The following is a 24,246-nucleotide window of genomic DNA, read 5'->3' as shown; positions in this document are numbered from 1 at the left end:
TTTTTAGACCTTCCTAGACTTCCACATTCTTAAATTCACCATTCACCATCCTAAAGAACCCAAAACCACACATGACAAGTAAAATGTTCTCAGCATGGATGAGTCACACCCAGAAATCTGGAAGCAGCTTATTATTGTGTCTAAAAATTTCTGCTAGAATAAGGTTAAATAATAAGTGAAAGATTTACACAATTGATTTGTATATGGATTAGCATGGAAATAGTATATTAATTCAATAGGTTTACTAGAGTTTCAAAAGTGATTTGTTTTTTTGGTTCTAATCTGTAATAATTGTGATAAATGTTTATAGATACCCTTGCTTACCTCTCCTTGGTAATCAGCATATCAACCAAGAACAGCCTAACAAATGTTCTAATTGTGGACTTTATTACCTGAGTATCTTTCATATCCCTTTTCTATTCAATTATCCTAGTTTTGGCCTTTACAATATAATTTACCCTCATGTTACAACTCCTCTGACAGGCTTTCTGTCGCTTACTCCATCCAACACAGGGCTACCACATCGTATTAATAAAGCACAGAATACAGTGTCAACTTCATAGCATAGGGACAATGTACTCAATAATCTAGTCTAATCCCACCTGCTAATCTCTGTAATTCATCCATTTCTGGACTGGTAAGCTACTTTCTCTACTCTGTACATATTCCCATATTCCTATTTATGCACCTTTATGTGCATTGGCTAGAATGTTCTTGTCATTATCTCCATCTCTTATTATAAGGATTTGAATAGACAGAGTACACTCTGAATGTAGAATAATCCTGCTAAAATCCTTAAGAATAAATTTCACGTGGTATATAAAATACAATATGATTTTATTCTGCCCTTGTCTCATTCTTCATTCCCTGACAATATTCAATATGCAAAACTGTGCTTATCATTCCAACTTTCATATCATGTGCTTTTTTATGTGTTCTTTATATGTAAGTGGGTAAGTAAAGGCTGTTTTATGCCACCCCACCATGCTGATGTACTTGGACTTTGTCTCAGTCTAGAACATCTATCCTTTTATCATATTTCTCTTCTCACAAAGATTTTACCCCATTAATTAATTTTCTTTCCTTCAAAATTAAGTTTAACTGTTATTTCTTCTGAAAATCACTCCCTAAGAGCTCTATAGAAGGGTCAGGTTTTCCATGATGTAAACAGACATATTTGTGTCATTGTAATAACTTTTATACTATTTAATTTCCTGCCTTTCCTCACATGTGAAATTCCTTGAATGCAATAATGATTTTACATGAGAATTTTCAGTGCTAAATATATTATCTGGTGTCAAATAAGACATACAATCAATGTGTTTCAATAAGTTGGATTTACAAATATGTATTTCCTAAGTTGTGATCTGGATCACATACTAAACTTTCATGAATTCCTTCCTATTTTCACTCATCAGAAGAGTTTTCTACTTCCTCTGAGTACCCACATAATTTTTTATTGAATGTTTAACATTGTGTCCCGCAGTATCTCAATTGATAGACATGTTTATTTTCCCAAACTAGATTGCGAAACATTTTAGTAAGAAGGACTGTGTTTAAATCATCTTTGTACTCTCTTGTTTCCCTATTCCTGGAACAGAATTTAGAATGTGGCAGGCATTCAATAACGTTGAATGAATGGATGGTTAGCTAATGAGCACCATTTAAAAAAATATGCTCACTATTATTTGTTAGTTATGTATTAGTATTGCCAAACATCATTTAGCCCAAATTCAATTTGATGATGAAGTCTTTACACTTATAATCATAGAGAAGCATCTTATAGCATCAACAGTATTGGTAGTGGTGATGGTAGAGTTGGTGTGATGCATTGGGTGGTGGAAATGCCAATTACATTGGCCAAGAACTTAATGGTTTCTCTAAAATCATTATTTAACTTGTCACTGACCCTGACTAAAGCCCTTGAAAGCAAGCAGTGTGAGGAGTCTTTTTTTTTTCTCCCTATAGAATTTATTTTCAGTTTATTTAGCAAATCCTTATTCAGTAACTACCACATTCCAGGCATTATATTACACTGAGTTGACACAGAAACAGAAAACTGGAGACTGTTCTTTGAGATATAATCATATTTTAATGATGAAAACATGGTATCTAACAGAAATCATTTTCCTAACCTTGGGTCACAAAGTGAGTGCATAAAGATAATTTAGCAGAGGAATTTTCTATCAATTAAGGTATCAAATTAAGAAATAATGCATTCTCATACTTTGTTGCATCATATTCTTTCCTAAATGATTATGTCATCAACCCAGAGACAGAATATAAGTAAGCAAAATTTTTATTGTATATGTGAACACTTTCCAGTGAAGATTAGGATTATACTAAGAAGAAAGATATTTATTTACTGAGATTTGTTGACATTCTGCTACTGACATAAGATCTTATAGACAATCTCAAGAATGTGTAATGAAAGTTAGCATCAAATTTGAAAATTTTCCTGATGTTTGAGGAATGAGTCTTAGACTAATAATCAAGAGGCCTTCATGAAATAACAGTTCTTGAGAGTCAAAACAGACCATTAAGCAAAAGAAAGATTTCCTGTTGTATCAATACCTTGTGTATAAATTATTTATTTCTTATTGATTCTGATAAGATTTGTATCCATTCATATGTAATATATATACTTTATACTATATAAAAGGTTACGTAACATATGATATAATATGTAATGCATATTTTCTCTTAGTATTTTTTGTTGCTCTTGTTCTATTAAATAAAAATAAGTTTTATGTAGATTCCCTGACTATGAAGTAGTACCAGGGGAAAAAAAAGCTCACACTACGGTGAAAATTTGCTGTACAGGATACACAAATAGAATAAAACATATGTGGATAATGGGGGAACAGTTATATTAGAAATGGTGAACATCTGTTGGAAGCACAGATGTTAACTGCTATTTGGAGAAAACAACATATTAATTCACAGCAATTATCTCAAATGGTTGGAAGATTTCGGGTTGACAAGACACATTTTTCTTTTACCTTTTTATTTTTTCATGCCAGCAGGTATTCCACAGAAATATTCAAGCAATTCACTGTGGAAAAATGGCAGTCCCATCATTTAGAACTCTCTCTATGATTCTGACATGTTGGTGATATGATAGATGTGAGAGCAGTCAGTCTGTCCCAGCCTGACTTAGCTAGTCCTGAAGTATTGTATAAGGATGTACAAAATAGCAAAGAGAAACTGTTAATAATAATAATGATGATGATGGTGGCTAACATTTGTATAGTGCTTACTCTCGTTTTATATAAATCAATACATTTCATCTTTACAATATTCCCATGAGGTAACTATTATTATTATCCTCACTTTATAAATTAAGAAACTGAAGCACAGATAAGTAAGTGGAAGAGATGGTCCCTGGTGGAGCTTGGAACCAACTCAGGCAGTCTGGTTTCGACTGTCTATGTTTTCAGCCAGTAAGCTGTATCTTGAAATATGTAAATGCATATATGTGCACACATATAGGCTATGTATATTTCAGTATATGTGTGTACTTCTGTCAGTGTGTATAAATTATAAACTATTGTGATAAGTCCTCTTTTATGTCTCCTTATTAGTACCTTTTCTAAAATGTGCCATCTGACTTTAATTAATATAAAGAACTATGTAGTCATTCATGCATTATTTGCATAATATGTGATGTATACTATTGGCGAATATTTGCATCAGTAAATTAATGGCTGACTTAATTAATCAATAGATGCTAGAATGTAAGAACTAAAAATATAAGTAATGAAAGAGTAACTGAAAAAATTAATTCCCATTTTATTTCTTTTATTTATTTATTTATTTATTTATTTATTTATTTATTTATTTATTTTGAGACCGAGTTCCGTTCTGTCGCCCAGGCTGGAGTGCACTGGCGCAATATCCGCTCACTGCAAGCTCCGCCTCCCCAGTTCAAGCGATTCTCCTGCCTCAGCCTCCCGAGCAGCTGGGACCACAGGTGCCTGCCACCACGCCAGGCTAATTTTTTGTATTTTTAGTAGACGGGGTTTCACCGTGTTAGCCAGGATTGTCTGGAACTTCTGACCTCGTGATCCGCCCACCTCGGCCTCCCAAAGTGCTGAGATTACAAGTGTGAGCCACTGCGTCCAGCCTTAATTCCCATTTTCAAGGAATTATTTTTTTTTAAGTATGAAATTTAGGTCAGATACAGAGCAGAGAATAAAAGGGGAGAGGCCTCTGAACTCACGGTGCTCACAGTATAGTTGTTTTGAAAAACAAAGGGCAGAGACTCATCAGCCCAGCAGTATTACAAAGAAAAGCTGGGCTGCAAAGGAGATACTAATCATTCCCAAGTGGTGCCTGACTAGCTGCATATCAGAATCAACCAGAAACCTTAAAAATAAATAAATAAATAAAAAGATCCATGGCCAGTGTCCCACTCTAGACCAATTAAATCCAAATATTGGGGGCTAAATTCTAGGTATGTGAAATTGTCACAGATGATTTTAATGTACAGCTACAATTGGGAACCAATGGTGAGAGCTAGGGAAAAATCTGGAAGGCTTTATAGAGGACACAATATTCTCCAAGCCTTTGCCAGGCTAGAACAATGCGGGGTAGTGGATAAGTATGGGAGCAGGACTGGAGAGGGGAGGGTAGGAAGGCTGAGAAAAGGGGAGGGAGAGAATTGCTGGGCACGGAGAGCCTTCTTGGCTGAAGAGTTTTAAAGCTGCTCTCTGCTTCTGAAGCCCTATGAACCCTGGGCCCTTTGTCTTGTTCTATGTTCCTTTTAATCCTGCCAGACAAGGATTAAAATACTCAGTCAGGCTCACGATGTTCTGGACTTATTTAAGATAATGGCCTTTATCGATTGTGGCTCTCCCCCTGCAGGCCTCATAGGACCATTTCAGCTTCAACTTTGACTTCAGACTCATACTTCTCTAAATAGCTTCTAAATGGATTTTAAAATGCTCCATCTAAATTACTTAAAGTCTTACCTCAGTCACCCCATCAATTTCTAGAGAACGAGTTCTGGCCAACAATCAAGATTTTGTAGCACTTTGCAAGACAAGTAAAAACTACAGCCCTTTCCTCTAAGGAGTTTGCCTCATGAGTTAGGTGTGACCAGGTGCTTAAAAATGCATAAAATGCCATGATTTGAAATTGGATCTAGAAATGCTGACTCTGTCCCTGACTTTAGAGCTGTTAACTACTTTTTTGAGCTTTTCATATAATTTCAGTCTGATAATATGGAGCCTGTAACATTTGGTGTTGCTCAGAATAAGAGACTCCAGCACTTTGAAAATCATCTGAAGATAGTCATTAGATGTTTTGACTATTGTCTTTGTTAAAACAATAGGTAATGACTCTAATAGCCAGAACTGTTGAATACTGCATATATGTTAGGCAGTATTTTTAACACTTTTTATGCATTAATTTATTAAATGCTTTCAGCAATACTGTGAGAGAGGCAATTTATAATTTTTAATTGATATATGAGGAATTCATATCACAGAGGTTATATAACTTGTTCAAAGACCTAGAGGCTTTTAAGGGGCTGATCTGGGATACATATCCAAGCAGTCTGGTTCCAGTGCCCGTGTGCTTAATATAAAACAGACATGATTTGTGTCTGGGTCCTCATGCCCTTAACATTTTGACATTCTAGATACATAAGAGTACTTTGCAAAGTGATTACCCAGATGCCTGACACAGTAAATAATACATATTAAACATTATGGTAATAATATTTTCTAAATATTTTTAAAAGAGAGATGAAATTATCATTTGAGTAACCTATCATGTTTTTGAGTTCTATAGTCATTATTTTATTACTTTTCACAGAAAACTTGAACTGTAGATATAGCCAGGTACATTTTACAGGTATAGAACTGGGAACTCAGAGTGAACAAATCATTAGTCTAAGGTCACACAACCATAAAGTGGTATAACTGGAATTGGAGCTAAGGTTAACCTCGGGGTTTTCCTCTGAAATGATCCTCCTTCTAACAGCTGAGTGGTGAGCCCTCTCATTTAGATTGGCACATAAAGAGGATAAAACTTCACCTTCAAAGAACTGATAGCTGCAGAGTTCAAATTTATCATTGTATCTACAACATACAATATAAAGGAACATAGAATATTTAATATACACTAGAGCAGCAACTGAAAGGATGAAGTCAAAATTAATTAGTTAAACTTTTGAATATTTACCTATGGCTACAAAATGAATTGTGTGTGAAGATAATTTTGATCCAAGGAAATTTAAAAATAAAACATAACCAAAAATGTAAAAATTAGAATATTGATGATTTTCAACACAGAGAGTTCAATGACATAGAATAAAAACAATATGTACCTAAAAACATATAGTTCAAAGGAGGAAGTTTACATATGAACATGAGTGCCTAAATAGGGCAGTGCCCACTATCTGACTGGTTTGCTTGCTGGCACTTCCCAAGCTATACATTGGTGAGACTGTCTGTCTCTCCATCTCCCTATCTACATGTGTATTTCAGTAGAAATGCCTAAGCAACTAAAAAATAGGTTATTCCTTTATAATACATCTGAGTACTCAACTGTGCAAATAGCAGCAAATAGCGGCTCCCAATTTTGAATACTGACAAATGATTGACACCATTTTAGATGCTTTATTACATGACCTCATTTAATAACTATAGCAACCATATTTTCTCCATTTCGTAACTAAAGAAATTGAAGTTCTGAAAGTTTGGCTAACTTAAGCTCACACAGGTAATGTTAGATTCTACCCGCACTTCTTCCACAGTTTTCCACCACCTCCAAAGAAATCAGATATTTTTTAAAAGTTCAAACGTCTAGGGAGGTGGGGGAGATTTTCTTTCTTTCCTCTTGTGTTTTTTTTTTTTCTATCCTTCCTATTTTTTTTAATTACCATTTCGTGAAACCCAATAGGAACTATTCACCTTTTCTTTATCCTCAACAACAAAGGTGTATGCTGCTTACATAACACAGTGTTCTGAAGTTCCCAGCATAAGGCATGGCATACACGAGCCAAGTTACAATAGATGTGCATTTACCATACCTCTTGTCATAACTCCTGTCCTTTTTCTTCTGATAAAGCGTTCTCTGGACATTATTATGAAAATAGTTCTGAATATCCCTCAATTTATTGAGTAATTTATTTTTATTTATAAGCACTGCTCTTTAGTAAAACATGCCTTGCAATCTGCCTCAGAATTGTGCCACACCAGGGTGTCAGGCTGGTTTGAGAACTGAACCTAGTTAATACAGACTTGGCAAGTTTGCTGTTATAGGTGGCTTGGTTTGTGTTTGGTTGGTTGATTGCTTTTGATTTGATTTGCTATTCCTATGGACTGGTTACATTTCTTTTGATTTTGGTACTTGTTCCATTCTTATTTTCAGGAGACTGATTAGTAAGTCAGGGTGAGGTTTCAAAATTTGTATTTGTAGAAATGTCCTACATTTGTAGAAATATCCTACATTTAGAAACCAACTCCAAACAGAGGTTAATATTCCTCACTACAAAATCCCACCGATGACTCCTTTCAACCATTCCCTCTTGTGTATAGAACAGTGTCTTCTTCCATTACAGAACAAAGGATAAGAACAAGTGCTTTCCAATACTTAGAAACTTCATTTCATACTTGCTTCTATAAAATATGAAAACAGTTACACAAAAATGGCTCAATCATTTTTAAAGTGTCAGGTCTTTGCTCTCTTAGGATTCTTTACTGCAGAAGAACATTCATATTTCTTCTAGTTCCCCTAATAACAATACTGCAAAAATAAAATAAAATAAAAAAGACTTTTTATGTCTCTAGTCCATTGCCAACTTGAATTCATGACAGTCAGTATTAATTCAGGCCTAAGGCCCCTAAGGAAGATAACAGATGCCTAGACCTTTTATTTTTTTCCCTCTACTGCTTCTACATTTGATTTTCTCATGTTTCATCAAGGTTTGCTAAATCTATTTAGTCCAGATTTCAGCCTCAGGCATCTCTAAATGTGTTAGTTTAATACTTTGTCATCTCGTCTTTGCATTTTTCATCTAGGATAGATAGTTTTATATTAAGAAACCACAATAAAGTGTTTCATGACAAGGAAAAAGATTGATTCTGGGAACCTCCCTCAAAAACACAAAATTGATTTTTCTCAATTTGTGCTGAAATCATAGAATGCTTGGTGAAACATATCTACAGGATATCCCCTTTAGGGATACTGGTATGAAAAGAATGTTTACAGTATTTTCCTCACTATGTCTCAGCCTGTGTGATAGAAAAGGTTATACAAATTAGGAGATTTCCATGAGTCCAGCACAGGGAAAGGCCAGAAAGATAGTACCAGAAAAAGATCTGAGAAATCGTGTAGGGCTAACATCACTGAGCTCTCTGATCTTAGAAAAGTCACTTGCACTTTCAGAATCTTAATTTCCTTCTCTATAAAATGAAGATAATATGCTAAGTTATTGATGGGAGTTGCTGAGGTAAATAATATATATTATTTTTATATAATATTTTAAAATAATTTTTATATATTAAACATATATATATTTTTTTATATTTTGTATTTATATATTATTTATATATATAAGTTATATATATCTTTTAATTTGAGAAAGTTCTGGCCCTATTGCTGAGGTTGAAGTGCAGTGGCATGATCTCAGCTCACTGCAACCTCTGCCTCCTGGGCTTAAGCCATCCTCCCAACTCAGCCTCCGGAGCAGCTGGGACTACAGGTACACACCACCACTCCCAGCTAATTCTCAGATTCTTTTGTAGAGATGAGGTTTCACCATGTTGTGAGGGCTGGTCTCAAACTCCTGGGCTCAAGTGATCCACCTGCTTCGGTCTCCCAAAGTTCTGGGATTATAGTTGTGAACCACCACACCTGGCCAAAAATGGATTTTTTAGATAGCTAAAAACAGGGCTCTCCTGCAATCCTACTTCTAGATATATATCCTGAGTAAATAAAATCAGTATATTGAAGAGATAGCTGCACTCTTGCCTTTTATTGCACCATTAATCACAATAGCCAAGATATGGAAACAACCTAAGTGTTCATAGACAGATGAATGGATAAAGAAAAGGTGAGATCACACACACACACACACACACACACACACACACACACACACACAGAGGGATATTATTCAGCATTAAAAAAAGAGGAAGTCCTGTCATTTATGATAATATGAATGAATCTACAAGACATTATGCTCAGTGAAACAAGCCAAACACAGAAGGACATATACTGCACAATCTCACTTATAATGCGAAATATAAAAAACTAAAATTTATGGACACAGGGAGCAGAATGGTGGTTGGAAGGGGCTGGAGATAGGGAAAATGGGAGATGGTCAACTTATACAAACTTGCAGTTATATGACGAGTAAGTTTTAGAAAACTAATGTATGGCATGGTGACTCTAGTTAATAATAATGTATACTTGAAATTTGCAAAGAGACAAAATCTTAAATATTCTCATCACACACACAAAGGTAACTATGTGAGGTGAAAGGTATGTCAATTAGCTTGACTATAGCAATCATTTCACAGTATTTATGTATATTAAAACATCACATCGTATACTTTGAATATATCTAATTTTTTTAAATTATACTCTCAATAAAGCATATGAAAGACTTTCATACAAGACTCCCATACAAATATGGAATGACCATGTGTCACCAATTTATTAAATAATTAATAGGAACACCAGAAAGATCATAAAACTAGTACCAAAGTACCAAGAGCAGTTGAGCTGTGCGTTTACAAGAATTTTGTCTTAATAAACAATCATTGCTAATATTACAATAAGATTTTCAGGTTATATGCAAAACTAGTTAATGTCATACAGGACAATAAAAGTATAACACACTTGAGTTACCTTTTTTTTTTCTTTTTAGGAGGAGAGGTGTTTCTATTTGACACCACAAATTTGCAAGTTAACATGTAGCTACACAGTGTCTGGGTTCCAATCAAACAGCAAAGTAAGATGAAGATACATTATCCTAGAGCTGTGCTTCTCAGAGGGTGGTTCCAGGACTCCTGGGAGTCTTCAGACCCTTTCAGAAGATCTACACATATTTGCTTTGGTCTTTCTTTCTTTTCTTTCTTTTCTTTCTTTTCTTTCTTTCTTTCTTTCTTTCCTTTTTTTTTTTTTTTTTTTAGACAGAGTCTAGCTCTGTCATCCAGGCTGGAAGTGCAGTGGTGCCATCTCTGCTCAGTGCAAGCTCTGCCTCCCGGGTTCACGCCATTCTCCTGCCTCAGTCTCCCGAGTAGCTGGGACTACAGGCACCTGCCACCACGCCCGGCTAATTTTTTGTATTTTTAGTAGAGATGGGGTTTCACCGTGTTAGCCAGAACGTTCTCGATCTCCTGGCCTCATGATCTGCCTGCCCTGGCCTCCCAAATGCTGGGATTATAGGCATGAGCCACCATTCCCAGCCCTAGTTTCTTGATAATACTAATGTATTATTTGCCTTTTTCACTTTGGTTCATCCATGAATAGCATTTTCCAGAAGCTACATGATGTATGACATAATAACAGATTTAGAATAGAAACACAGAGGAGAATCCAGGTATCTTAAGCCAGACATGAATGAGACTTGCAAAAATGTTAAGTCAATCCTACTCTTTCATTAATTTTTATATGTTTGGGAAATATCTTTCCCTTATAGAAACAACATTTATGTTAACATGAAATGGGTTTATTTTACAATTAATACATATTTTTAAAAATTATCTGTTTAGAATTCTAGTGTAGTAAAAATTACTAGATATAATGCACCAAATGCAAACACTTTTGGATAGTCAACATTTTTCAGAGTATAAGTGGGTCCTGAGACCCAAATGTTTTGGATCTCCTGTCTTAGAGAATTAAATAAAATTGGTTAAATAATACACCAGTGTAACAATGAAAAAGTGCACATTTTACTCTATTTTGCCTGAATTCTGCATTTTGGACAGTATTTCTTGGCAGAGGGGATAGCAAAGTGCCTGCTATAAGAGTAGAAGTTCAATTATCATTCCTCTTTTAATTCTTCTGGAAGTTGCTAGTGGACAAATCTAGTTACAAAACAACTAATGTTTTGAGTAGGTAGGATAATACAGGAGGGAATCCTTCATTATTTAGAGCAATCCAAGCTACTCCCAGTTATGTACTTATAGCTGAGTTTGAAGTTGTTGAGGAAAGAACCACTGTGGCCTTTGCATTCCTGAAAATTTACATGCAAAGTTTGACAACTAGCGAGTTGTGTGTCAGACGTTTTTGCTTCCTCATAAAAGAAACATTTCCTGAATGTCCAATGACCAGCTACCTATTGATCATTGTGTTGGACAATATAAATCTGAAGAAACGTAAGTCCAAGGCATGGATTAAGGAGTTTACCAGCTGGTTAGAACAAATTTCCCAAGAAAACCCTTAGGAAACCAATCTGTAACTTTTGATGTGAAACTTTTCAGGGGCTTCCTGTAACCCAAAGCCCTACAAAATGTATCCATTGCTGCTTCTTGGGATCTCGGCCTTAGAGCCACTCCCTCTAGAAACTTGACTAATATATCAGATAAGATTAAGGCTTCCAATCATCCACTTTTAGAGCACCCTGTACTTTGTAACTCACTGGGCAACTGTATTTCATTCAATATTTTTGTAAATTGTTGTCTGATAACTCTTCTGACATTCTGTTGGTGATCGCAGTGCAGGAAGAAATTCTGTCTGTTTTGTTCACTACTGTAGGCAGCTCTCCTTTTATGGTGCCTGGCACAGAGTGGGTGAGAAATACTTACCAAATGGATAAGATGTTCTGATGTACAGAGGATGAAGAAGTTAATACAGAAGTGCAGTGGGATGGGAGCATAGGCGGGGAATATTAAAAAAAAAAAATCAGTAATAGAAAGATTTCTAAACACAGAAATTCATATACACTTAACCTAGGATGTGAAAAAGAAAGTTCTGAAAATACTGAGTGGCTTATTGTTTCTGAAACTTGAGTATTTAATATGGTAAAGAGAATAAGGGGAACAAAGTTGCATTTTATCAATCTGAAGTCATTTATTTATTCCAGCAATTCACTTACTTTCCTAATCGTTAACTGTTTATCTATTACCCGTTGCATGTGAAAAATCCTGGTCATCAAGAGTTGATATTTCAGTTAAGGGTACAAAATATTTAATGTGGAAGTGACAAAATAGTAATTACAATGTAAAATATAAAACAGAGATTGGAAATTTTATTATAGGTTTATATAAATCTGGTAATATTTTTATGGAAAGCTACATGTATTTCTTCTTAGCAAAGATAATGTTTTATTAGATATTATATGCCTGGCACCTAACATAATACTTGACATATAATTCGTCCTTGGAAAATGCTTCCACTTTCAAATTGTGTAAAGAACAAATGAAACAAAATAGAGAGATGGGAATGAAAGCAAATAAAATTTATTGTAGTCATCATCATAGTCATCACCATTACTGTCATCATCATCTTCATTATCACATTAACTATATTTTTTGAATTTTATGTATGTGCTAGGTACCAAGCATTGCACTATGCAATTTGCATAAATTATCTCAAATTGTATTCACAGTTCTTCAAAGTAAGAACATCTTATCATTTTCAGATGAGGAAACTGATATACAGGAAGTTCAAGTTATCTTTTAAAGTTTGACAGCTAGCAAAGTTCAGGGTCTGTAACAAAATGGGGGTTTGTCTGACAGTAATGACTGCCCAATTGTCACTAAATTATTGTAGAAAAAAAAAATAAGATGCTGTATCCTAACTATAAACATGATTTATTTATAGTCTTAAGTTATAAATGAATTTGAGCAAAGCAGATCTATTTCAGAAAGAGTAAAGCACAGATATGGCCCTCAGACATGCAGTACTCCACCGTTCTAACAATAATTTTCAATATTGTCAGAATGTTATAATTAAAAATGTTAATTGTAAGTACACATATACTAACATGCAGTTATCCTTTGGGGTAAAAATGCTTTCTTTCTTGTATGTCAAATGTATTATGTCAGGGATCTGGCCATTTTAGAGTCAACTATATTTTTAATTCATACTTTCTTAATGGACTTTCTTAATGGCAAGCAGAGTCCATTTAAGATAAAAAAACAGCAACATAATTTTATTAGCCATTAAAAACAATTGAATGTAAATTTTCTATCATGGGTCCTTACATAATGAGTATTAGCATTTGAGGTTATTCTTATCATGTGTTTTTAATGAGATAAGTGAAACACTAATTTAACGAAGTGATCATCCCTTAACCTGTAAAAAGACATAAATACACTCTTTACCATCATATTAATGTAGTGATGATTTATATTTCATCTATTAAAGTACATGAAAATAGATAGTTTAATAAATTTCTTTATGCTCAGTTACTAAATTCTCCTGTACATGTCATTAAAATTAAGTATGCCAGGAAATTTGCAACTATATCAGAAATTGAGGTCAATTAGGGACTCGTTATGAAGGAACAGTGAAATTGATTTGCAACTGTATCTTTTTGGGCTTCCATTTTCTAATGTTAATAATAAAATCTTAAATCTGACAAGGAGAGTCATTAAAGTACTTCACAGGGAGGGTTATTCATTACTTCAAAAGTGTATTATCTGGAACTTATTCCCTTCTGCTACCAAGATTTGTCATGTCCAAGAGATTAATGACATTGAATATAAACTAGTTGGCTGACATCAGTTACTATGATCCACATTCTCAGTAGATTTATGTGCCATAGTGTTGTTCTTTTATCCCTTAAAAATATTCTCCTAAGGAGCAAGTATTACCTTTAGAAGATTAGTGCAGCCTATGGTGTAGTCTGTTTCCTATATACAGAAACTAGGCCAATATGGTATCATGGTGAAAAATAGCTCTCAGAGTGAATGCTTACATTAGTGGTGCATACGCATGCATAATGTTGCACACAACTATCATTAAATAATCAAAATGGCCATGGGTAAAATCAAAAGAAGATCATGTGGGGCACTTCAGGGCACCATGAGATTTTCAGCAAGACTGAAAGACAGACTGCACGTATCCAAACTCTACACTAGAATCAAGGATGTTAATAAGGTATAGGCATGTCCACTATCTCATACAACACAAATGTGTTAGTTTTTTATCCCTATTACCAAAGACTTAGCAGCGTAAAATAGCACCTATTTCTTACCTCATGTTTCTGTATGTCGGAAGTGCGACAGAGTGGCTAGATTCTCTGCTCAGCCTCCCACAAGGCTGAAATAAAGGTGCCGCTGGGCTGCAGTTCTGATCTGGGGAGTAGGCTTGCAGGCTTGCTGTTAGTTGGTGTATCTCACTTCTCATGCTTTTCACATGGCTATCTTCATCTTCCAATCAACATAGTCCTGTTGAGTCTTTCTTGGGCACCGAACCTCTCTGACTTCCCATTCTGTCTTTTAAGGATTTATGTGAATACAGTGAGATAACCTAGATAATCGAAGACCATCTCCCTATTTTAAAGTCAGTTGATTAGTAATTTTAACTGCATATGCAAAGTCCTTCTTGCCATGTGAAGAAACAACCACAACCATGGAAGTAACGCCAAGGAAAAGAAATTACTTGGTATGGAGGAAGAAGGAAAATAAAATTCTGCCTTCTACAACTAGAAACTTGAGAGATATATGTTTAGAGAGCATAAAACTTGAACATCACACATTTAGAAGTAATTTCTAGAATTCATTAATCTACAGTGTTTTCCTGATTAAAAATAGAGATTGCCAAATATTTTCACAAAATTATGAATGACAGATTTGTACTGAGTGGATAAATACAAGGGGGATCACATTTGGAGGGTGTTTGTGATATTTGAGGCTAATGTCATCTACTCTCAGTGGCAGGATGCCTGGTTACAAGCTGGAGGGATCATCAGTATAAAATATATAGCTATTAGACCTTTGTCAGATAGGTAGATTGCAAAAATTTTCTCCCATTAAGCACATTGCCTGTTCTCACTCATAAGTGGGGATTGAAAAATGGGAACACATGGATACAGAGAGGGGAACATCACACAGTGGTTCCTGTAGGGGGTTCAGGGGAAAGGGAAGGGAGAGCCTTAGGACAAACACCTAATGCATGTGGACCTTAAAACCTAGATGACGGATTGATAGGTGCAACAAACCACCATGGCACATGTTTGCCTATGTAACAAACCTGCACATTCAGCACATGTATCCCAGAACTTACAGTTAAAAAAAAAAAATGTGACAAGGATTGACTCTTAAGTAGCATATGTTTTGTTTCCTTAAATATTGGAAAATAATGTTAGTTTTCATCTTTAGTTCACACAGCTCATATCTAAACCATAAAAAGTAATTGAAAGAATATTTTTATGCATGAAATATGTTTAATAAGTAGAAAAAAATGCCAACTTGTAGCTTTACATACATTTTATTCAATCTGACAACTGCAAAATGAATAAAAGAATCTTTGAATTTTGATTAAACTGTAAATGCCTTTGAATTATTATTATCATCAATTGAGATTGTTGACAATGTACTTAGCACTAGATAAGACACGAGAGACATAACTTTTACCCAAGAGTTTTAAAATCCACGTTGTATTAAATGCATGCTATGTAAAATGTAATTCATTTCAACTTCACCAACATTTTTCATTTAAAATTCTATTTATTGTGCTAGCCAAAGAAGTACTTACACTTTAAAGTAAAGCAAGTAAAGCATTCTAGTGTGATTTATTAAAGCATCTTGCAAATAAAGCCAGTTTCCTTACAATAAAGAGGACTTCTATTTTATAGACTGCAATTTTAATTCCAGATAGTCATTTATGAAATTATTTGCCTATAGGAATAGACAAATCAAGGTAACTTTGGATGATTCAGCTTAAATCATCCCAATCAAAAAAGTCTGCATTAAATTATCATCCTCAAACTGAGAAAACCATATATTTAGCTGAGGGAACTGACTTTATTTAGTGGCCATTCTCAACTACAAACTATGCTAGATGATTTCCACATTTTAACAAATCCTCAAAATGTCATAAAATTTTAATATTTATATTCCTTTTTATAGAAGAAAAAAATGGGATGCAAGGAGTTTAAATCAAATGTTGAAGCTCTCCCACAGGTGACCCAAGTCAGATTTCCTACTTGCGCATTCACACTTCTTTCCTATAAAAAGTGGCATTCATGAGCAATCTCATAAAAAGTCATGGGAGTTTTCTTATATTAATTTTGAAATCCTGAATGAGACATTCTTTGTAGAGTTATTTAGATTTCGTATTTTATTAATTACTTCACTATTCATAATCAAGATATTTGAGTACCAAGAAATTGACTAAAATTACTAATCATTGAACCTACTGAGATAATTATTTTATTAACGTTATAAGCCATCTTATTGGCTTGCTTGTAGAAGGATTTGTGAACCAGGTCTAAAAGGTAGTGTGCCTATTTCTGTTACCCTGTCATTGATAAGAATTCAGTCAAATCACCATATAAACTACGAAGCAAGTTAGGAAGTAAATGTAGACTCAGGAAGAAAAGAGTAAACAGTGTTTGCCTTTCTAAGTAGCTAGCACACTCTATTACATTTTTTTTTTAATTATACTTTAACTTCTGGGGTACATGTGCAGAATGTGAAGGTTTGCTACATAGGTATACACATGTGCCATGGTAGTTTGCTGCACCCATCAACTCATCATCTACATTAGATACTTCTCCTAATGCTATCCCTCCCCTAGTCCTCCACCCCTTGACAGGCCCTGGTGTGTGACATTCCCCTCCCTGTGTCCATGTGTTCTCATTGATTAACTCCAGCTTATGAGTGAGAACTTGTGGTGTTTGGTTTTCCCTTCTTGTGTTAGCTAAGAATGATGGTTTCTAGCTTCATCCATGTCCCTGCAAAGGACATGAACTCATCATTTTTTTATAATTGCATAATATTCCATAGTGTGTATGTGCTACATTTTCTTTATCCAGTCTATCATTGATGAGTATTTAGGTTGGTTCCAAGTCTTTGCTATTGTGAATAGTGCTGCAATAAACATACATGTGCATGTGTCTTTATAGTAGCATGATTTATAATCCTTTGGGTATATACCCAGTAATAAGGTCACTGGGTCATATGGTATTTCTAGTTCTAGATCCTTGAGGAATTGCCACACTGTCTTCCACAATGGTTGAACTAATTTACACTCCCACCAACAGTGTAAAAGCATTCCTATTTCTCCACATCCTCTCCAGAATCTGTTGTTTCCTGACTTTTTAATGACATTTAAAAAATATATTCTGGTCCCACTCAATCAACTCCATCCCTTCTTCACGTAAAAACACTTTCTAACCCTTCAAGACCCATCCCAGGTATGTTTTCCTTCAGAAGACTTTCTCCCACCTTCCTGGAATGGATGCTTCTTTAAGCTTTTATTATATCTTGTGCATGCTAAAATCCCAGAATTTTTCATGCTATATTTGAATCTGTCCCCCCAAAATGAGTTTCATCTCTGCATTTCCAAAATTTGGCTTAATACTTTGAGTTCAAAGTACTGATTGAGTGAGTGCATCAAAGATTCCAAAAACATTAGTTTTCCCTTGATTGTAAGTAAAATAAGTAACATGTTTATTTGAATTGTTTTGTTTTCAGTGTACTAAATCTATCATTCTAATTAAATTTGGAGATAACCTAGACAGTCTCACTTCAGTGAGTCTTGAATTTTATCTTTGTACTTCTTCAAAGCATCGGAACAGAGTAAAACAGTTATTACATAAACATTTACTACTAAATAGATCTGTTAGTCCTTGCTTAATATTAGTAAGGCCTAACATTGTGCTTGATACTATGGATGGATTCAACAAAAGTTTGGTAAATAGATGAATAAATACATTATTGCCTTACCACATTTTATGCATCCCAGTAGATCAGCTTTTTCAGGTTCCTTTCTAAGAATAATGCATACAAAAGAAAAAATATTTTTTTAAAAAAATTATATTGAGTAAAATTCCTCCTTTATTAAAAATTAAAAACAAAATATACTGATGCACTTAATAATGACTATGCTTACAATATAGCAATGGTCATAAATAATGCTTCAAGGTGTCTTCAATACCTATAATATGCTCTATAATTGACTTGGATCATCAATGGTTTTTAATTAAGTCACATGAAGCATTGATTATATTATAACTACTTTGCTAAGCAAAATAGTATTCTGTTTCACACAGTAACTCATTTAAATTCAATTCTTCCATGGAGGAAAGTCAAATATTATAATCCTTGTATCACGTAGGATTTGCTAAGAAACAAACTACCACAAATTATAATGCCTTGAACAACAACCATTTATTTTACTATTTTGCAGGTTGGCAATCTTCACTGGGCTAAAGTGCAAGGCCCTTCTCGTCCCAGCTGGCTCACTCATGCATTTATGGACAGCAGAGGGGGTTGGCTAGGTATTGACTATTCTAGGATGGCCTCAGCTGGAACACCTAATTTCCACTCCATATGGTTTTCCAGCCTCTGTAGGCTACCTGCAGCTTGTTTTACATGCTAGCTAGGCTGGTTACCAAGACAGCATAGAAATGGAAAGGGTCTTTTGTGACCTTTACTAAGGACTAGCACAAGATCACTTCTGCTGTAGTCTCTTTGTTGGTCAAAGCAAGGCCAACCCAGATTCAAGAGGTAGAAAAATAAACTTCAATTTCTGACAAGAAGAACAGCAAATGAAGGGGTATAGATATTGAGAGTAGAAAAACTGAAGTCGTTACCTGCAAAAAATCTAGCACATCTATTCTACAGATGGATGTATTAGGATTAAATTAAATATTACTTGATTGATAACCTAAGTAGTAGATTTATTTAACTCCGAGGCTCCCCTATTCAAATCCATTTTTTTTTTCACTAAGTAGAACAACATCTTTCTAATACAATTCTAAAGCTTCTTTCTTCTGTGGCAGATAATTTATGTATGTCTCCAGAAATTTTAAAAGGTTAAATCGTTCAAATGATTTTAACTTCATATTGTTTGCCTCTTTAATTCAGTCCAAATTCTTGTGGGTTGTGTTATGGAAACAATGTGAAACCATATTAAAATACCCCATTAAGTAACATATGATAATATGTTTAATGTTACAGTAACTTGTTCTTATATCACTATATGAAGAGACAAACAGAAGAAGGGGGGATGGGGATGAGAAGGAACACAGAGTGCTCCACTGGGCAGGCATCACAGAGTGACAATAGTAAAGAAGGAAATAGTAAAGAAGGAAGGTGCTTTATGTTCAGAGAATTCCTTCCTCTGATGGGTTTCCATAGCTCTGAAGTTTTCAGATTAGGAGTCTTCTATATCAGTTAGTAAATATGACTTGTCAAGATCACCAGAAAGCCAAAGACAGAAATGAGAACTTTACTTAAAGAATTTACTCCAAAGAACCAAGTAAATCAATGACTTTGATTTGACTGACAACATTTTACTGTACCTTAAAGCCAGATAATGTGTATTTAAATACATACACACACACACACACACACAGCAATCATATTCAAATGCTTTTGAAAAATTAGTGCATTTATTTATACTGTGTTTAAAATTAAAATTATGTTTCTTCTGTTTTCTTAAAACAGCCTCATCAATATTTTTGTGTAGTTGACATACCCAGCATTATTTTCTCTCATTTTGCCACATGAGGAAATTGAGATTAATCTCGGTTGAGGCTGAGAGAGAGGAAACACTTCCCCCACCACTTCCTGGTAGACACATTTTTAAGCACTTTTAAATGCATTTCATCTCCCCATATTAAAAATAATAATAATATTAACTATTTGACTGGAATTATATTGTCAAATGTATACTGTACATTTTCTTTCTCTCTTTTCCAAAGCTTAAAGACTTTAGGATTATACAACAGGAAAATATGAGAAAAGTGTGTAAAGATTGTATGGAGGGGTTAAGTGAATAAAAGAGCATATTACTTTTTTTGTTGTTGTATTTTCAGAGATAAGGTCTAGCTCTGTCGCCCAGGCAAGAGTGCAGTGATGTGATCATAGCTCACTACAGCCTCAACCCCTTGGCTGAAATGATCCTCCTGGTTCAAGCAAACCTTCATATGTCATAGCATGCCAGAAGTTATCACATTTGTGAGAGACAGAATAATATGGGTCAAACCCATCTCTTCATACGGAACCCTCACCTCTGGTAATAGCATTGACATATTCATAAAGGCAGGGCCCCATGACCCAAACATCTCTCATTTAAGCCCATCTCTCAGTATTGCTGCATTGGGTATCAAGTTTCCAACACGCTAACTTTGGGGAATCATTCAACTCATAACATCCGGAGAAAAAAATCTTCTTCATAATTAGAAGTAAACTTAATTTTCAGAAAGAAAATTTATTACCAAATAAAATAACATTCTAAAGGGAATTTTTCAAAATACATATTTTTCTAAAGCGGAGTTCAAAATATGTAGTAAGAATGTGAGAAGAAAAGGAAACGTAAACATATGAGTAAATCTGTACCATTTATGACTCTAACAAATGCTGATAATTATTCCTTAGTTTTAAAAATAATCAAAATTAAAATTATGCCCACAATGACACACAAAGATTGAAGAAATAAATAAAGTGACCTAAAGTTCTTCTTCTGCCCTTGAAGCAATAAAAGTTCTAAATAAAAGTGGTTTGTAATAGGATAAAATATATATATTCTGTACTCCTAAGTCACTCCCCAAAATATTAAAAATGATCTGTGTAAGTAGGAATATATATATATTTTTTTCTTTTTTTTTATTATACTTTAAGTTCTAGGGTACATGTGCACAACATGCAGGTTTGTTACATATATATACTTGTGCCATGTTGGTGTGCTGCACCCATCAACTCATCAGCACCCATCAACTCATCATTTACATCAGGTATAACTCGCAATGCAATCCCTCCCCCCTCCCCCCTCCCCATAATAGGCCCCGGTGTGTGATGTTCCCCTTTCCGAGTCCAAGTGATCTCATTGTTCAGTTCCCACCTATGAGTGAGAACATGCGGTGTTCGGTTTTCTCTTCTTGCGATAGTTTGCTGAGAATGATGGTTTCCAGTTGCATCCATGTCCCTACAAAGGACACAAACTCATTCTTTTTTATGGCTGCATAGTATTCTATGGTGTATATGTGCCACATTTTCTTAATCTATTCTGTCACTGATGGACATTTGGGTTGATTCCAAGTCTTTGCTATTGTGAATAGTGCCACAGTGAACATACGCGTGCATGTGTCTTTATAGCAGCATGATTTATAATCCTTTGGGTATAAACCCAGTAATGAGATGGCTGGGTCATATGGTACTTCTTGTTCTAGATCCTTGAGGAATTGCCATACTGTTTTCCATAATGGTTGAACTAGTTTACAATCCCACCAACAGTGTAAAAGTGTTCCTATTTCTCAGCATCCTCTCCAGCACCTGTTGTTTCCTTTTTAATGATTGCCATTCTAACTGGTGTGAGATAAAAAAGGTAATTTTAGACCAATATCCCTGATGAACATCGATGCAAAAATCCTCAATAAAATACTGGCAAATCGAATCCAGCGGCACATCAAAAAGCTTAACCACAATGATCAAGTGGGCTTCATCCCTGGGATGCAAGGCTGGTTCAACATACGCAAATCAATAAACATAATCCAGCATATAAACAGTAGGAATATATTAAAAGAAAAAAAAATTATAATAAAATAGCTAATTCCAAAAAGTAAATAAAAAGAAGAAAAAAGGGTGAAAAACAGAAAGCAGTAATATGATTTATTTAAACTCATCTATAACTGTAATTACATTTACTGTAAATGAACTAAATATTCCACATAAGGTTAGGATTATCACACCAATTAAAAATACAAAATTCAGGCCGGGTGCGGTGGCTCACTCCTGTAATCCCAGCACTTTGGGAGGCCGAGGCAGGCGGATCACAAGGTCAGGATATGGAGACCATCCTGGCTAACAAGGTGAAACCCCGTCTATACTAAAAAATACAAAAATTCGCCGGGCGTGCTGGCAGGCGCATATAGTCCCAGCTACTCGGGAGGCTGAGGCAAGAGAATGGCATGAACCCAGGAGGCAGAGTTTGCAGTGAGCCAAGATTGTGCCACTGCACTCCAGCCTGGAAAACAGAGTGAGACTGTGTCTCAAAAAAAAAAAAAAAAAAAAAAAAAAAATTCAACTCTATATTGCTTATAAGAAACCACCTAAATATAAGGACAAAAGAAGATGAAAATAAAGTGGGAAAGTTATGTATGTATAATTGAAATGTTAATGAAAGAAAGCTTGTTTTCCCTATAGTACTTTCAGACTATATAGATTTTAAAGTGAGAATTATGATTAGACATTAAAAGGAAAATTTCTAGTTGCTGAAAGTATCATTCCACAAATTAAGTATAACAAATTCTCAATGTTTTTTTGCTTAATACTATAGGATAAGAATATATAAATTAAAACTAATAGGAGTATGAAAAAAGAATTACTAATCACAGTGGGAGAGTTTAATGTGTCTCCCTCAGTAACAATACAATGAATATATAAAAAGATGATAATTTAAAATTTTCAAAACATGATTAACATATTCGACCATATTTACCTATATCAAAATTCAGTTAATAATACAGAACACATTTCTTTTCAAAATTCAACTGGAACATTTACCCAAAGTAACTAAAGAATGGGCCATAAGGCAAGCCTCAACAAATTTGAAAGTAATAAAATAATATAGAATAGTTTTTTTTTTTTTACCACAGCAAATTTAATCTAAATAGGCACATCATAAATATAACAGAAAAATCTCTATCTGCACAATAAGCAATGTTCTTCTTAATTATGGGACAAAAAATAAGAGTAAAATTAGAAAATATCTTTAATGAATTATAATGAAAATACTACATATCAAAATTCCCAAGATGAAGCCAAAAGAGTCAAAAAGTGAGAAATTTACAATTTTCAGTGTGTATGTTAGAAAAGATAAATGCTAAAATAAGTGGTTATAGTATCCATGTCAGTAAACTGAAATTAGTAAGAGGATTAAAACATAGAAGAGCGATAATAAATATAAGGACAAAAATTATGAAAAAATATGCAAAAGCGAAATATTAACAAAGCCAAAAGTTAATTATTTAACAAGATAAATAAACGTTGTATGTTTAGTATGTCATAGAAAGGTAAAAAAATGAAGAAGAAAAGAGCAGATGGCATAAATTATCAATATCAGATATGAAAAAAATGGAGCATCACTTCAGATTGTAAACATACTGTAAATACGGTAAGAATATTATGAATACCTTTAAGTAAATAAATCTAAAATTTTAAGATAATATGGAAGAATTCCTAGAAAAATACAACTTTCTAAAACTGAGGAAAAAGAAATAGAATAGCTAAGTAGTCATATACCAGTGAAACAAATGTATTTCATAATTTAAGTATTTCACCGTGAAAACTCCACATTCTGGTGACTTCATTTGCAAATTATACTAAAATTTATAGAAGAAATTATACAAATTCCACAAAAACTTCCAGGGAACAGAAAAATAAAAAGGAAATATTTTGCTGTTTATTTTCTGAAGCTGGCAAAAACTACCCTAACCAGATGTCAAATTAAGGAAGTATGTAGTCTGATCTCTCTCATGACTAATAATAAAAAATCTTAAACAAAATATTAGCAAACCCAATCTAGAGATATATCAAATAGTAACACATCAAAACCAAAATGAGTATAAGCCAGTATTCAAGATAAATATAAGTAATTTAATATCAGTCAATGCAATTCACATCATTAGACTAAAAGATAAGAGAAAGTTCACTCTCTAACAGAAAGCAGTGGTGGCTGACATATATGAGTGATGGAAAAGATGGTATGAGATGAGATATGTTTGGAGATGTAACCAGCTTCTGTCTGACCTCATATTCTTAGTAAGAAGTCTGGATTCTAATCTTTGAACAAAGTAAATTGATATGACTACAGACTACTTCTGGGCTACATAAGCTGATGGACTATGACTTTGAACTTCTTGCCCTAGGTGTGTTCAACCCAATGGATTGATCGGACTGTGCCTGCACTTAGTAGGCATCAGTGACTCTTGCTCTAAGTTAATGAAGTTAAACCACTGTTTCTCAACCCTGACCATACATTAGAACCCACTGAGGAGCGCTTTTAAATATCTAGATGGCCAGACCTCAGCCAAAGTCAGTTAAATCATTATTCCTGGAATTGGGGAATAGGTATTTGTATTTTAAATATCCCAAAGTGATTGCCATGTGT

Source organism: Theropithecus gelada, chromosome 14 (genome assembly GCF_003255815.1).
Source record: "Theropithecus gelada isolate Dixy chromosome 14, Tgel_1.0, whole genome shotgun sequence".
Lineage (NCBI taxonomy): Eukaryota > Metazoa > Chordata > Mammalia > Primates > Cercopithecidae > Theropithecus > Theropithecus gelada.
Note: the sequence above shows the minus strand (reverse complement) of the source record.